Source organism: Salvelinus fontinalis, chromosome 35 (genome assembly GCF_029448725.1).
Source record: "Salvelinus fontinalis isolate EN_2023a chromosome 35, ASM2944872v1, whole genome shotgun sequence".
Classification (NCBI taxonomy): domain Eukaryota; kingdom Metazoa; phylum Chordata; class Actinopteri; order Salmoniformes; family Salmonidae; genus Salvelinus; species Salvelinus fontinalis.
In genome coordinates this window covers 838979-848978 of record NC_074699.1, presented here as the reverse complement: position 1 = coordinate 848978, position 10000 = coordinate 838979, and the positions used below count along the sequence as shown (strand labels likewise).

Genomic DNA, 10000 nt, shown 5'->3' with positions numbered 1-10000 from the left:
AGAGAGAGAGAGAGAGAGAGAGAGAGAGAGAGAGAGAGAGCTAGATATATTTCTTATTTTATTCAACTTTCAGTTACTTAGCTAGCGAATGCAGAGAAGGATGCTATGTTACTTGGCTGGCTATGGCTATCCAACAACGGAACTCTTCCAAGTCAAGGTAAGCGTTTGGCTTGATTCATTTATTGTCACCGTGGCCTGCCGGTGTAACTGCTAAACAGCTTGCTGCTAACTGTACACTGTACTGCATGATTGTAGCGGGTTTACTAACGTGTTAGTTCTAGTAGCTATGTTGTTGACTTGACGTTAGCTAATATGGTGACAATGATTTAGGCTGTGTGTAGCAGTTAGCGGTTATGATATGAAGGTTGGACTTGGAAAGGTTTTTTCGCCTGGTCACAGACAGCTGACGTGTTGTGCACTGAAGTCCACACGTGAAGGTAAAGGTGAGACAAGGAGAGTACGTAGATGTCAGATGGAATTATACAACAATCTGGCTGCTATGTTTGATCAGGGGTGTTTCACTCAGCCGATTCTGTCGAGAAAAAAAATCTTCAACGGAAGCAAACGGAACGAAACCTGGATAAACATTCCTAAATTTGTCCAATAGAAACGCTCGTTTGCAACTGTTGGACTAATGATTACACCTGTCTGTCAACTTACATTTTTGTATTTTTTGTAATTTTTGTATCTCGGCCTGTGCACCTACATTGTAAACTTTCATTCATAGGCTAGGTTGTAGCGACCTCATGATGTGTACAGGGAAAATATGAGTATCATGTAGTATCCTAAACCTATCACAGTTACATTGAACTGTGTGAATGGAATATCAATGACAGTCATCCAATATGCTATAATAGATATAAAGCCATGCTCATAAAAAAATGTATCATCCTCCCTCATCTTAAACGGTACCAACCGCCACTGCTGTAAGTTGATTTGGATAAAAGAGTCTGTTAAATGGAATACAGTGCATTCGGAAAGTGATCAGACACCTTGACATTTTCCACATTGTGTTACAGCCTTATTCTAATATTGATTAAATCATTTCACCCCCCCCCCCCCCATCAATCTACACACAATACTCCATAATGACATCACAATACCCCATAATGACGTCACAATACCCCATAATGACAAAGCAAAAACAAGTTTTAAGAAATTTGGGGAAATATTGGAAATATCACATTTACTATTCAGACTCTTTACTCAGTACTTTGTTGAAGCACCTTTGGCAGCGTTTACAGCCTTGAGTCTTCTTGGGTATGATGCTACAAGCTTGGCACACCTGTATTTGGTGAGTTTATCCCATTCTTCTCTGCAGATTCTCTCATTCTCTGTCAGGTTGGATGGGGAGCGTCGCTGCACAGCTATTTCCAGGTCTCTCGAGTGATGTTCGATCGGGTTCAAGTTCGGGCTCTGGCTTGGCCACTCAAGGACATTCAGAGACTTGTCCCGAAGCCAATCCGGTGATGTCTTGGCTATGTGCTTTGGGTCGTTGTCCGTTTGGAAGGTGAACCTTTGCCCCAGTCTGAGGTCCTGAGCGCTTTGGAGCAGGTTTCATCAAAGATCTCTCTGTACTTTGCTCCGTTCATCTTTCCCTCGACCCTGACTAGTTTCCCAGTCCCTGCCACTGAATAACATCCCCACAGCATGATGCTGCAACCACAATGCTTCACCGTAGGGATGGTGCCAGGTTTCCTCCAGATGTGAAGCTTGGCATTCAGACCAAAGAGTTCAATCTTGGTTTCATCAGACCAGATAATATTGTTTCTCATGGTCTGAGAGTCTTTAGGTGCCTTTTGGCAAACTCCAAGCGGGCTGTCATGTGCCTTTTACTGAGGAGTGGCTTCTGTCTGGCCATTCTACCATAAAGGCCTGATTGGTGGAGTGCTGCAGAGATGATTGTCCTTCTGGAAGGTTCTCCCATCCCCACAGAGGAACTCTGGAGCTCTGTCAGAGTGACCATTGGGATCTTGGTCACCTCCCTGACCAAGGCCCTTCTCCCCCGATTGCTCAGTTTGGCAGGGCGGCCAGCTCTAGCAAGAGTTTTGGCGGCTCCAAACTTCTTCCATTTAAGAATGCTGGAGGCCACTGTGTTCTTGGGGACCTTCAATGCTGCAGAAATGTTTTGGTACCCTTCCCCAGATCTGTGCCTCGACACAATCCTGTCTCGGAGCTCTACAGATAATTTGCAAAGAAATTCTAAAAACAGGTTTTCACTTTGTCATTATGGGGTATTGTGTGTATATTGATGAGGATGTTGTATTTATTTAATCCATTTTAGAATAAGGCTGTTACTTAACAAAATGTGGAAAAAGTCGAAGGATCTGAATACTTTCCTAACGAAGTGTATATTATAATAAAATAAAAATACGCAAATGAAAAACATTTTAATAAATGAATGGGGGAATGGCCAAATTATGATGTATTTATAACATTGTAGGAAATATAAATATAAAATATAAACATAATCCATTGTGCTTTTCCTCCACTAGATGGTATGATGCACACACACACACACAGACACACACACACACACACACACACACACACACACACACACACACACACACACACACACACACACACACACACACACACACACACACACACACACACACACACACACACACACACACACACACACACACACACACACACACACACACACACACACACACACACACTCACACACACACACACTCACACACACACACTCACACACACACACACACACACACACACACACACAGAGAGATACAGACTGGGGGGACTCCTCTGAGACACTGGGGGGATTCCTTCACAGCTATCTTTGGGAGTGATGGGCGATGGACTTCCAGAGTAGAAGATTCCAATGTTAGGAGTAATGTTACGGATTTGGAATTCTATAACGGAATTGTGGAATTGTGTTCAGAATATGACGTGTCTAGTGTCTACATATGACCAGGTCGTGGTTGGGGTCAGACTGAGGTGTGTCTAGTTACCAGGTCATGGTTGAGGTCAGATTGGGGCTTGTCTAGTGGTTACATATGACCAGGTCATGGTTGAGGTCAGAATGGGGCGTGTCTAGTGGTTACATATGACCAGGTCATGGTTGAGGTCAGAATGAGGCGTGTCTAGTGGTTACATATGACCAGGTCATGACTGGGGTCAGAATGGGGCGTGTCTAGTGGCTACATATGACCAGGTCGTGGTTGAGGTCAGAATGAGGCGTGTCTAGTGGTTTGGGGCTCATGGTTTGGACTTGTTTCACAAATCTGTAAAGTTGTACATCTGAGCTCATGTTGAACGATTGATTGAGTGAATGTAAATTCCCAGTTCCATTATTATTTCACAGAATGACTGGAGATAAAATGCTGATTGGCTGCTGCTCTCCACATGATATTATATGTATTGTAACATCATTTACAGAGATATTCAAGGGGTTTCCGCAGGTTACATTTGTCTGAAGCTGTAATGCTGGCGATCACAGCCCACACCCGTGTCCTGATCTGTCCAATCCTTCACCACTAGAGGGCGTGTGTGGGTGTTCTTAGTCTACAATCTCCCTTTTAGCTCAACACATTTATTTATTTATTTTTATTTTACCTTTATTTAAGTAGGCAAGTCAGTTAAGAACAAATTCTTATTTTCAATGACGGCCTAGGAACAGTGGGTTAACTGCCTTGTTCAGGGGTAGAACGACAGATTTGTACCTTGTCACATAACAGCCAGGTCCTGGGTGTGTGAGGTTTAGTGAGGTGATACTGATCACTGCATGTGTATGTGTGTTGATATAACAGGACTCAGACAGATCCTCTCCCTTCCTGGATATTAACCTATGAGAAGGGGAGTATGATATCAGATGACCTGTGTTGCTTTTTGGACCAGTTCCTATTTACCGTAGCCATGGGAAAATGTGTCAAAGCGGTCTGTTTTGACTAGCGTCTGAACTCTGACCTCCCTCCACAGGAATCTAAAAACAACCAACCCTCCCAGTCCGATTATTATCATGAACTGTCTCTGTTGGTTAATAACATCAAACAACTGACTTTTGAGCTGAGCAGAATGAGTGTTAAGCACCTCCCAGGCGACATCTTGAGGAGGGGTTAGCTAGATGAACTTGTCAACTTTACCTGAGGAGGAAGGAGGAGGACGCTCTAGGAGCTCCTCACAGGAATCTTTGAACTCTCTCTCTGGTCTCTGATCTGCACCATCAGCTGGTGTCTCTCTGTTCAAACCATTTAAATAAGCACTCTACCACGAGAGAGATAGAGAGAGAGAGAGAGAGAGAGAGAGAGAGAGAGAGAGAGAGAGAGAGAGAGAGAGAGAGAGAGAGAGAGAGAGAGAGAGAGAGAGAGAGAGATTTTGGTTTTGTATTTGGTTTTACATATACTTAGGTATCAAAAGTAAATTTAATTGCTAAAATATACTTAAGTATCAACATTAAATGTATAAATAATTTCAGATTCCTTATATGAACCTATTTAATTAAAAAAGCATTTCCAATTATAAGGCTCTAAACATGTTACTGAATGACGTATCAAATCATTTCCAGCAAATATTGAAATAAAAAAGAGGGTCTCAATGAAAGATGTGCAGTGTCACATGTTTCCTGTAAATTGTCACATGACCAGAGCTGTTTACTTCCTGGTTGCACCATGAGAAGACGATGGCTGCATCAAAACTCCCCAAAACATCAAAAGGTTAGTAAAGTATGTTACTATAAAGATAGGACAAAGATCTTTGGTACACATCATCTTTAAGATGTCTCGTATTGATATATGCATTTGTAATTACTCAACTTTGTTCAGTGTGGTCATAGAATGAGTAAACATGTTGACGGCAACAATAGTGACCGGCGGGATTAACACAGTGCATCTAGGTATACACATCTTATACACATACATAGGTCTTGTTCTACCTAACTTTCTACTCTGTTCTTTGTTTTAGTTTGAGTCAAGTTCTGGATATGTTGGATCTAGGTGACCGCCTAGACAAGGCATGCAACATTGCAGTTCTCTCTCAAAATGAGAAAGAGGCTGTCCTGAGGGATTGTGATAGCGATGGGTCAGATATGGACTATGAGGGGGAGACAGGCCATTGGCCAGCCAGACTGGTTGAATGTATATCCTGAACCTATCACAAACAGATCATGACAGGAACAACGTTATCAGTGATGAAGACCTACCTCCTCACCACCAAGTAACAATGTTGAAATACTTTGACGCTTGTTTTTGTTTTTTTTGTCTTTTCTCTCAGTATTCATAGCGGTATTAAGGGTTTTTGATATGTAAAATAGTCACACTAGAATGTGACGGGGCATTCTAGTAGCAATGCTGGGGACTGTCAGTGACAGAGTTTTAAATGTGTTAATAACTGGGCTGGGGACTGTCAGTGACAGAGTTTTAAATGTGTTAATAACTGGGCTGGGGACTGTCAGTGACAGAGATTTAAATGTGTTAATACTGGGCTGGGGACTGTCAGTGATAGAGTTTTAAATGTGTTAATAACTGGGCTGGGGACTGTCAGTGACAGAGTTTTAAATGTGTTAATAACTGGGCTGGGGACTGTCAGTGACAGAGATTTAAATGTGTTAATAACTGGGCTGGGGACTGTCAGTGACAGAGTTTTAAATGTGTTAATAACTGGGCTGGGGACTGTCAGTGATAGAGTTTTAAATGTGTTAATAACTGGGCTGGGGACTGTCAGTGACAGAGTTTTAAATGTGTTAATAACTGGGCTGGGGACTGTCAGTGACAGAGATTTAAATGTGTTAATAACTGGGCTGGGGACTGTCAGTGACAGAGATTTAAATGTGTTAATAACTGGGGTGGGGACTGTCAGTGATAGAGTTTTAAATGTGTTAATAACTGGGCTGGGGACTGTCAGTGACAGAGTTTTAAATGTGTTAATAACTGGGCTGGGGACTGCTAGTGACACAGTTTTAAATGTGTTTATAACTGGGCTAGGGACTGCCAGTGACAGAGTTTTAAATGTGTTAATAACTGGTCTGGGGACTGCTAGTGACAGAGTTTTAAATGTGTTAATAACTGGTCTGGGGACTGCTAGTGACAGAGTTTTAAATGTGTCAATAACTGGGTTGGGATATATAAGCATTTTGATGACTGCATAGGAGAAATATGTTAATACAGTATACATCACATTATCCCACCGGTCACAATTGTGACCGACTATAAAAACACATTTTTTCATGTACTTTTCAATGAACATTTCCAAAAAGAATGATTGATTACTTCAAAGGGTTGCTAATGACACATGATTTGGATATTTTCATGTCTGGGAAAAATGTAGGGATTAAATGGGTTAAGCAAATCAGACGGCACTATTATTATTATTTTTTTACGGATTGCAAGGGGGACACTCCAATACTCAGACTGTAACGTCCTGACCAGAGTTCGTATGTGTTTTGCTTGTTTAGTGTTGGTCAGGACGTGAGCTGGGTGGGAATTCTATGTTGTGTGTCTAGTTTGTCTGTTTCTATGTTGGGTTAAATGTGTTGCCTGATATGGTTCTCAATTAGAGGCAGGTGTTTGACGTTTCCTCTGATTGAGAACCATATTAAGGTAGGCTGTTCCCACTGTTTGTTTGTGGGTGATTGTTTCCTGACTTTGTGTTTTGTCTGCACCAGCTAGGACTGTGACGGTTAGTTTGTTTTGTCATTTTGTATAGTGTCTTGTTTTGTGTTAATTAAATAATGGAAAATTACCACGCTGCACATTGGTCCTCAGATCCTTCTCGCCTCTCCTCGTCTGAGGAGGAGGACGACATAGACTGCCGTTACACAGACATCATTTACAAACAAAGCATTTGTGTTAAGTGAGTCCGCCAAATCGGAGGCAGTAGGGATGTTCTTTTGCTAAGTGTGTGAATTGGACCATTTTCCTGTCCTGCTAAACATTCAAAATGTAACGAGTACTTTTGGTTGTCAGGGAAAATGTATGAAGTAAAAAGTACATTATTGTAGTGAAGTAAAAGAAAAAGTTGTAAAAAATATAAATAGTAAAGTAAAGTACAGATACCCCAAAAAACTCTTTAAGTAGTACTTCAAAGTATTTTTTACTTAAAGTAAGTACTTTACACCACTGACTCGGAGCTATATAGACCATGCTGTGATACCAAATCCACACCAGAGCTGAGAGACAGACAGTGTTGTAGCCAATGTTATACTGTATGACGAGAGGACCTGATTGAAAACACATGTGGTACACAATGCAGTAGGTGAGAGCCAACATTGTTCTTAGTTAAATTGTTGCCTCAAACGTTACGTCATTACTGGGTCTAGCAAATAACTTCAGTAGGTGTGTGAATTACCTCATGCTTCCATTCATGACTCAAAGGATTATTGTCTCTCAACCAGACCAGGGTTCAAATATTGTCTGAAATCTGTTAATTACTTTTATAGTTTTCTTTAGCCTTCCTGGAATGGTTTAAAGTTCTGGAACTATTCTATAGGTCCATTAAGCCTAGGATCAGATACATTATTACATTATTTAAATTAGTATTTACACCCAGGTACAGAAGAGAATCTCTGGTTCAGTCAGGTATGATATCTATAGTCCAGAAGAGAGTCTCTGGTTCAGTCAGGTATGATTTCTACAGTCCAGAAGAGTCTCTGGTTCAGTCAGGTATGATATCTATAGTCCAGAAGAGTCTCTGGTTCAGTCAGGTATGATATCTACAGTCCAGAAGAGAGTCTCTGGTTCAGTCAGGTATGATATCTACAGTCCAGAAGAGTCTCTGGTTCAGTCAGGTATGATATCTACAGTCCAGAAGAGAATGTCTGGTTCAGTCAGGTATGATATCTACAGTCCAGAAGAGTCTCTGGTTCAGTCAGGTATGATATCTCTGGTTCAGTCAGGTATGATATCTACAGTCCAGAAGAGAATCTCTGGTTCAGTCAGGTATGATATCTACAGTCCAGAATAGTCTCTGGTTCAGTCAGGTATGATATCTACAGTCCAGAAGAGAATCTCTGGTTCAGTCAGGTATGATATCTACAGTCCAGAAGAGTCTCTGGTTCAGTCAGGTATGATATCTCTGGTTCAGTCAGGTATGATATCTACAGTCCAGAAGAGAATCTCTGGTTCAGTCAGGTATGATATCTCTGGTTCAGCCAGGTATGATATCTACAGTCCAGAAGAGAATCTCTGGTTCAGTCAGGTATGATATCTCTGGTTCAGTCAGGTATGATATCTACAGTCCAGAAGAGAGTCTCTGGTTCAGTCAGGTATGATATCTACAGTCCAGAAAAGAGTCTCTGGTTCAGTCAGGTATGATATCTCTGGTTCAGTCAGGTATGATATCTACAGTCCAGAAGAGAATCTCTGGTTCAGTCAGGTATGACATCTACAGTCCAGAAGAGAGTCTCTGGTTCAGTCAGGTATGATATCTACAGTCTAGAAGAGTATCTCTGGTTCAGTCAGGTATGATATCTACAGTCCAGAAGAGAATCTCTGGTTCAGTCAGGTATGATATCTACAGTCCAGAAGAGAGTCTCTGGTTCAGTCAGGTATGATATCTACAGTCTAGAAGAGTATCTCTGGTTCAGTCAGGTATGATATCTACAGTCTAGAAGAGTATCTCTGGTTCAGTCAGGTATGATATCTCTGGTTCAGTCAGGTATGATATCTACAGTCTAGAAGAGTATCTCTGGTTCAGTCAGGTCTGATATCTACAGTCCAGAAGAGAGTCTCTGGTTCAGTCAGGTATGAAATCTACATAATGTGCTACTAAGAATAATGTGCTACTAAGGACGTCCCTCAGACTCAACTGTGTCTGTCTTGTTAGATAGGACAGATTAAAAGTGTCCCTTTTCAGTTTGACATCCCTCTGACTCAACTGTGTCTGTGTCTTGTTAGATAGGACAGATTAAAAGTGTCCCTTTTCAGTTTGACAGCCCTCTGACTCAACTGTGTCTGTGTCTTGTTAGATAGGACAGATTAAAAGTGTCCCTTTTCAGTTTGACAGCCCTCTGACTCAACTGTGTCTGTGTCTTGTTAGATAGGACAGATTAAAAGTGTCCCGTTTCAGTTCGGGCAGCTGCGAAATCATTGCATGGCTCATGCAGAAATCTTCACGGAGAGAGAACAGCTGATTAGGCTTTTCTGGAATGACATGTACGTGAGCACATAACCTCCCACATTGTATATTACACACACGCTGAGTACACCAAACAACTAAATTCACCCAAACTAGTCAAATTCACCACAACATCCCCTCTTGAAACAGGATAAGTGCTGAAGAGTATTGGTTAAATACAGCATGAAATAGGCAACTTCAGACCCTCCCTGGTTTCAATGAAGTCTAACGGTCCCTCCCCGTTTCACCAGACATGCCTGACGTCAGTGTTTGACCTTAAAGCCGAGGCTCCATGTCTGCCTCCCAGATGGCACCCTGTCCCCTATGTAGTGCACTACATTCCCATAGGGCTCTATAGGGAGTAGGGTGCCAGGCAAATACCCAAAGGGCTCCACAGGGAATAGTGGGCCATTTGGGAGGCAGACCATTTGTCTGGAATTTTTATGCCCTGTGAGTTTTACACCAGAACTGTTTTACAAGGAGACCTGGCAACATGGATGGGGGGGGGGGGGGGGGGGGGGACCTGGCAACATGGATGGGGGGGGGGGGGCTGGCAACATGGATGGGGGGGGGGGCTGGCAACATGGATGGGGGGGGGCTCTCAACATGGATGGGGAGGGGGGGGACCTGGCAACTTGGATGGGGAGTGGGGGAACCTGGCAACATGGATGGGGGGGGGGGGACCTGGCAACATGGATGGGGAGGGGGGGCACCTGGCAACATGGATGGGGGGAGGGGGGACCTGGCAACATGGATGGGGAGGGGGGAGGACCTGGCAACATGGATGGGGGGGACCTGGCAACATGGATGGGGGGGAGGGGGGGACCTGGCAACATGGATGGGGGGGGGGGCTGGCAACATGGATGGGGGGGGGGCTGGCAACATGGATGGGGGGGGGGGGCTCTCAACATGGATGGGG

The 10000-nt window shown here is 43.0% G+C and overlaps 1 long non-coding RNA gene across 1 annotated transcript; it reads left to right on the top strand.

Annotated features, from left to right (window-relative positions):
* Positions 1-4620: 4620 nt before the first annotated feature.
* Positions 4621-6708, top strand: LOC129834963 (uncharacterized). The gene is made up of 2 exons (XR_008756336.1): positions 4621-4685; positions 4933-6708. It is a non-coding gene; the product is annotated as an uncharacterized LOC129834963 (long non-coding RNA).
* The last annotated feature ends 3292 nt before the right edge of the window (positions 6709-10000 follow it).